The sequence below is a fragment of the Chlorocebus sabaeus genome, chromosome 21 (assembly GCF_047675955.1).
Source record: "Chlorocebus sabaeus isolate Y175 chromosome 21, mChlSab1.0.hap1, whole genome shotgun sequence".
NCBI classification, from domain to species: domain Eukaryota; kingdom Metazoa; phylum Chordata; class Mammalia; order Primates; family Cercopithecidae; genus Chlorocebus; species Chlorocebus sabaeus.
The window spans coordinates 121,607,264-121,614,155 of record NC_132924.1 but is presented as its reverse complement, the minus strand read 5'-3'; positions in this window follow the sequence as shown (position 1 = coordinate 121,614,155).

Below are 6,892 nucleotides of genomic sequence, written 5' to 3'. Positions count from 1 at the left end.
GGGGACATTATCAATTTCAAACCTTGGTCAGTCATGAAGCCCCACTGGAGGACTTCATCCTGAAATCCACGAACAAAGAAAGAGATCCCGCAACGCTGTCATCTAAAATGCCTTAAAATGCCAGTGCTGCGACAGATGGCCCTGCTCGGTGTAAGTGACAATGCCCCCAGCAGGCCATTGATTCTGTTTGTGAAATTTAAATATCTGAACAATGACTGACGGTGCTAGAGAGAAGTGTAACTTCAATCCCCGCCCTGACTCCAACCCCCACCAGGTTTCAGCATATCTCAGTAGTCCTAGTAAAAATAGGTCAGTAAACAGCCTTATTTATGGCGAATGCTTGGGGTGCCTAGGTCATTGAGCCATGAACACTCATGGAACTGAGGTGTGGCTGGGGATGGGGGTTGGAAATAACTCTTTAAGCAGAAAACAGTGTATTCCACGTGCACAGAATACAGAAGGAACTGAGTTGGCAGCGATCGAGACAGTTCATGGGAGGAACTCAGAGAGGAAAATCAATGCTTTCTCTCTGTGAGAAAGTTTTGAATATTTTTCCCTTTAAGAAAAGTGAAAACTGTAGTTCAATTTTAAGGAATGCGATCATTATAAAAACCTGGACTCTTTCTAATTACCAAGTTTTGTTTATGAAAGCAAGAGTTTGAGATTTTCCTTTAAGATAGAGTGGGGAAAACCAGGATTATATTAAGCTTTGTTTATCAACAGTTCATAACAATGTGTGTTTCTGCATGCTTTTCCCTTACTCTGAAATAGGTTTTACTTTGCTTAAATTAGTAATTAGTAAATCTTAATGCTTTATTGGTTTAATAATACATGTATTAAAAGCAGTTTATTTTCACAGAAAAAGCCCAATTATTTGGTATTGTAAGACACAAAAGAGAAATGCCGTAATTCCCACTGGGGGCTGTGGATACTGGACCCCACGACCAGGTGCCAGAGTTCACGTGGTGTTCAAAATCCAAATTATAAGCATAGTGCCAAGGACTCTCAGGACGACTTCTGCAAAACTAAGCCTTCGGAAAAGGGATGGAACAACAGAATGAGCGCCAGCATGGCTTGTATGGTTGGTGGTGCTTTGGGCATGAAAAACCTCTAACTGTGACACAGCTGGAGGCTTCCAACGTCAGCTCTAAGTATATGCACAAAGTCAGAGTCTCATAGCTGAGCTATTAAAAATAAAATCAACACCAAGATATACCTGAGAGTGACTCTTTTTATCACTTCCTTTTATCATCAATTACACATGCCTTTGATCTTTGTCTTGTGTGAAAGTCTACTATAAAAATGTTTATCGTCACTATGTCTATACTGATGAATTTAAAGGGTCTAGAAAATAATTTCACAAACAAGGTTTTGGCAGCCCTCCAGGCATTAGCACCTGGCTTAGAAACACCCATGTGCAAATGCAAAGCTCCAAAAGCGACTTTTGACCCTTTCCTTCTGTGTTGATTGTTGTATGGATGGCAGTGGCAAGGTGGAAAGGCACATGGGCTCTGCAACATTAGGGTTAAAACCCTCCGTGGGATTAGACTGCCCCAAGCAGCCCAGTGTCTATTCTGGGCTCTGGTCTGTAGGCCTCCTGGGGGCTGACAACAGCTGCCTTCAGGCTGTCAGGGTGGGGTCCTTCAAGGAGCAACTGAACAGCTGCTGCTCTCCATCTTTCTCTTGCCCATCCTGGGAGAGCTTCTTCCCCTCCCCCTGTCCCTTCCATTCTGAAGAGACCATTCTCCTAACGGCGGGCTTCCTGCTTCCTCCTTCAGCATTGGATGCGTCTGTCTCTGCCAGAGCAGTAACAGCCCCTGCCTGGAGTATTTGTATTGTAATTTAAAAAACTGATATCTACTGTTTCTTGAGCTCTCTGATGCTAAGTGCTTCAGATGAATTATCCCTCCAAACCATCTCACGCTCACAATTCCAGATCAATAAGTTATGGGCTGATCTTACAGTTACTGGACAGGGGTCCAGATCCAGACCCCAAGAGAGGGTTCTTGGATCTCGTGCAAGAAAGAATTCAGGGCGAGTTCATAAAGTGAAAGCAAGTTTATTAAGTAAAGGAATAAAAGAATGGCTACTCCACAGACAGAGCAGCCTCGAAGGCTGCTAGTTGCCCATCTTTGCGGTTATTTCTTGATTACATGCTAAACCAGGGGAGAATTATTCGTGCCTCCCCCTTTGAGATCATATAGGGTAACTTCCTGATGTTGCCATGGCATTTGTAAACTGTCATGGCACTGGTGGGAGTGTAGCAGTAAGGATGACCAGAGGTTACTCTTGTGACCATCTGGGTTTTGGCCAGCTTCTTTCCTGCAACCTGTTTTATCAGCAAGGTCCTTATCACCTGTATCTTGTGCCAACCTCCTATCTCATCCTGTAACATAGAATGTCGTGGGTCTCAGCCTCATTTTATCCAGCTCCTATTCAAGATGGAGTTGCTCTGGTTCAAACGCCTCTGACATTAGGGTGATATGGCTTCTTTTTCATGTAGCTCTTTACAGGAGATATAGAGAAGTCTCCAGGACTATAGGAAAGACACATAAGCCCAACCTTCATCTGGAGAAAAGGAACTGGGTTTGGCCAGGCTAAACGCCACGTGGCCTGAAGTCTTGATGTCCCATTCATGATGTTATTCCGGACTGAATAAGCCAGGTGCTGGGAAGTATGATACGTGCTGAACTACTGTGTTTTGATGTGAATGTCTTGTTGAAATCCTATGGCCAGAGGGCACTGTTGGCAGGAATTGGGAATTTTTCCCAGAGGGAGTGGATATTCCCACCATCAAAGATCTTGAGGAGATCAAATAATCCCAGGACAGGGAATGAGGCCTGGGGAAGTGGCCCTTGGCGTGGGAGAGGGCATGGAGAAACTGCCCTTTCTCCGGGCCTCGTGAGCGAGTAGGGACCCTGTTGAATGGTCCGTGCCTTACAAATTCTGAAAGCAGTCCTATCTAGAATTCAATTTGAAAGAATTTCTGTATTGCAATTCTTTCCTATTATTCTCAAGAGTAGTGGACATTTGTTTTTGCCCTCCTGATGTTCAACTCACCCTTTTTTGGTAACAGCACCTTCACTTTTCCTGGGGGAGATTGGATTCCCCACTCGTCCCATGGGTTTCAGACACCGCTGGCCCAAGTGATGCAGAGCTGACCAATGAGAGTACTGTGCACCGCTGGCCATGGTGATTGGTTCATGGCTGAGCATGTGACCCCAACTGGGCCAATCAGAGCCAGGCTTAGGTCTTGCTAGGACTATCAGGGAGAGTCATCCTCTTACCTCTGGAAGGAATAAGCCTAGAGCTTCCGGGGGCAACCACTTGGAGGATAAAGTTCACAGAGCAAAACAGAGCCAAGAAAGAGCTTGAATCCTGAAGACAGGCAGCCATGACTTCAGACTGAAGACCAGAGCCTCTGAATCCAGCCATGCCCAAACTAAGAACATGCCTGTACTTTTGCAGCTTTGTGAACCAAAGAACTCTCTCTTTTTGGCTGAAGTCAGTTTTGATTGGGGTTTCTGTCATTTTCTTCTAAAGATATCTTATTAAATGTATAAGCCAGGTCTCATCTGTCACCGTGGGAGGTTCAGGAAGGGTCCTTGCCCATGCTTGACTAAAGCGCACTGTGTGAGAACAGCAGCAGCTTGAGAAGCTGATGCAGACCCTACAGGAAGTCATCTTCGGCGGGGAAGTGGACAGCGGCAGTCCGAGGCCTCGTCCTACCAAAGGCTGCAAGCTTCCCCCTGGACAGATGTGTGGAACATGTCACTGTACTTGTAGATCCTCAGAAATACCTGGGAAAGGCACCTAGTTAAGAGACTCTGGATGTCATAATAATTTGGGCATTAAAAGCTAATGTTTATACCCATGTTCACATCAGCATTATCGACAATAACCAAAAAGTAGAAGCAATGCAAGTGTTCACACACAGATGAATAAATAGACAAAATGTGTTCTATCCATACAATGGGATATTGTTCAGCTTTAAAAATGAAGGAAATTCTACCACATGTTATGACATGGATGAATTTTTAGGACGTTATGCTAAATGAAATAAGCCAACCACAAAAAAACCCCACAAAATATTTCATGATTGTACTTATAAGAGGTATGTAGAGTAGTCAAAGTCAGAAAGTAGAACAGTGGTTACCAGGGGCTGGTGGAAGGGGAAACGAGGAATTCTTGTTTAATGGGTGCAGAGTTTCAGTTTTGCAAGAGTTCTGAAGAGGGATGGTGGTGATGTTTGCACAACAATGTGGTTCTACCGAAAACGATTGCACTGTACACATGGAAATGAGAAAGATGGTACATTTTGTGTATGTACACTTTACCGCAGTTTTTTTTCTAAAGCGAATGTTATCTCATTCTCATTGTATTTCAGGCAGTGAGGCCAGTCAACGCTTGGATTACACAGCTACATGTTTTACATCGTGCCGGGGAGGAACAGACAGAGCTGACTGGGATGAGAAGGCTGAAAATAGGTTCTAGGTTTCTTCAAGGAGTTTCAGATTGGAGACAGGTCCTGAATCAGTAACAAATATTATAGGAACAGTCCCTAAATTTAATTTAGGATACATACAAGATCTAGAAGTTCATTCTTTTCTTTCTTCCCTCCCTCCCTTCCTATTCTTTCTCTTCCTTCCTTCCTTCCTTCCTTCCTTCCTTCCTTCCTTCCTTCCTTCCTTCCTTCCTTCCTTCCTTCCTTCCTTCCTTCCTCTCTCTCTCTCTCTTTCTGTTTCTTTCTTTTGACAGGGTGTCTCTCTGTTGCCCAGGTTGGAGTGCGGTCATGCCATATCATAGCTCACTGCTACTTCAACCTCCTAGGCTCAAGCAATCCTCCCACTTCAGCCTCCTGAGTAGCTAGAATTGCAAGCATATGCCACTACATCTGTTTTTTTTTTTTTTTTTTTGGTAGAGATAGAGTCTCACTGTTTTGCCCAGGCTGGTCTGAAACTCCTGGGCTCAAGTGATCCTCCTGCCTTGGCCTCCCAAAGTGCTGAAATTACAGTTGTAAGCCACTGCACCCAGCCCTTTCTGAGAAAATTTAATACACTTAGAGGTGAGATCTAGCCATGTTGGAGCTACAGTCTTAGTTTTTGTTTTTGATTGTTCCACTGTGAATCTGGATCACCTGTAGAATGATCGCAGTGGAGAGGTAGAGGAACTGGTGAGCCCCTGTGTCATGGTGGGGTAGGTAAGAGTGCTTCAGGAGTAATGAGATCCTTGCTGTAGGGAAAAATGTAGGAAAGATCTGGGGTTCTTGGTGTTCCTTTCATCCTTTATTTCTTACTTTCCTTGCTCCAGGCACCTTTTATCCTCTGCATAAAAATTGCATTAAAAATAATTTTCAGCCTTTAATCCCAGCACTTTGGGAGGCTAAGGTGGGTGGATCACTTGAGGTCAGGAGTTTAGGACCAGCCCAGCCAACGTGGCAAAACCCTGTCTCTACTAAAAGTACAAAAATTAGCTGGGCATGGTGGCGCTCACCTGTAGTCCCAACTCTCTGGAAGGCTGAGGCAGGAGAATCGCTTGAACCCAGGAGGCGAAGGTTACAGAGAGCTAAGATCATGCCACTGCACTCCAGCCTGGGCGACCAGAGCAAGACTCTGTCTCAAAAAAGTAAATGAAGCTGGGCGCGGTGGCTCATGCCTGTAATCCCAGCACTTTGGGAGGCCGAGGCAGGTGGATCATGAGGTCAGGAGATCTAGACCATCCTGGCTAACATGGTGAAATCCCATCTCTACTAAAAATACAAAAAATTAGCCAGGCATGGTGGCACACACCTGTAGTCCCAGCTATTTGGGAGGCTGAGGCAGGAGAATGGCGTGAACCCGGGAGGCGGACGTTGCAGTGAGCCGAGATCACGCCACTGCACTCCATCCCGCCTGGGCGACAGAGTGAGACTCCATCTTAAAATAAAATAAAATAAAATAAAAATAATTTTCAAATGCTTCCCTTTGAAGTACAGAGGCCCGAAGTGGATAAGCCCTGCTGACCTTGAACACAAGAGGCAGCATGCCAGGACCCCGCGTGAAGAGGCCTTTCTCGCAGGGTGAAAATCACGCTTACCAGCCTGAGCCCCAGCGGCTTCAGCAAGATGAACTTAGTACTGTGGAGAGAAGAGTGATGCAGAAGGAAAGAGGAAGGGAGATAAGGCCTCAGGGACTTCCAGGTACCTATCTCAGGAAGGCAGGCTTTCCATATGCTCGAAATATTCCTAGCAGGACCTGTAACGATTGTATTTTGTACCACTCTCCAGTTGGGTTAGTAACTGTGTATGTTCCATGTGTGACTGTGTACTCTTTCAGGTGGTATGAGGCATCATGGCAGAATGACGTGTATATATTTCATTCCTCTTCATTAAAACAGTGATTCATCGGGTGATGGGTGCACCAAAGTCTCACAAATCACCCCTAAAGGACTTAATCATGTAACCAAGCACTGCCTGGTCCCCAATAATCTTTGGAAATAAAAGATTAAAAAATAAATTAAAAAAATGTAAAAACTAAAATTCATCTCAAAAAACAAACAAACAAAAATGAACAGTGATTAAAAATGGTCAGGCTGGGCGCAATGGCTCATGCCTGTAATCCCAGCACTTTGGGAGGCCGAGGCAGGCAGTTCACGAGGTCAAGAGATCAAGACCATCCTGGCCAACATGGTGAAACCCTGTCTCTACTAAAATACAAAAAAAATTAGCCAGGCGTGGTGGCGGGCACCTGTAGTCCCAGCTACTCGGGAAGCTGAGGCAGGAGAATTGCTTGAACCTGGGAGACAGAGGTTGCAGTGAGCTGAGATCACACCACTGCACTCCTGCCTGGCAACAGAAGAAGACTCCATCTCAAAAAAAAGGTGGTCAATGAGATGAAGAAAAAGATAAAAAAGC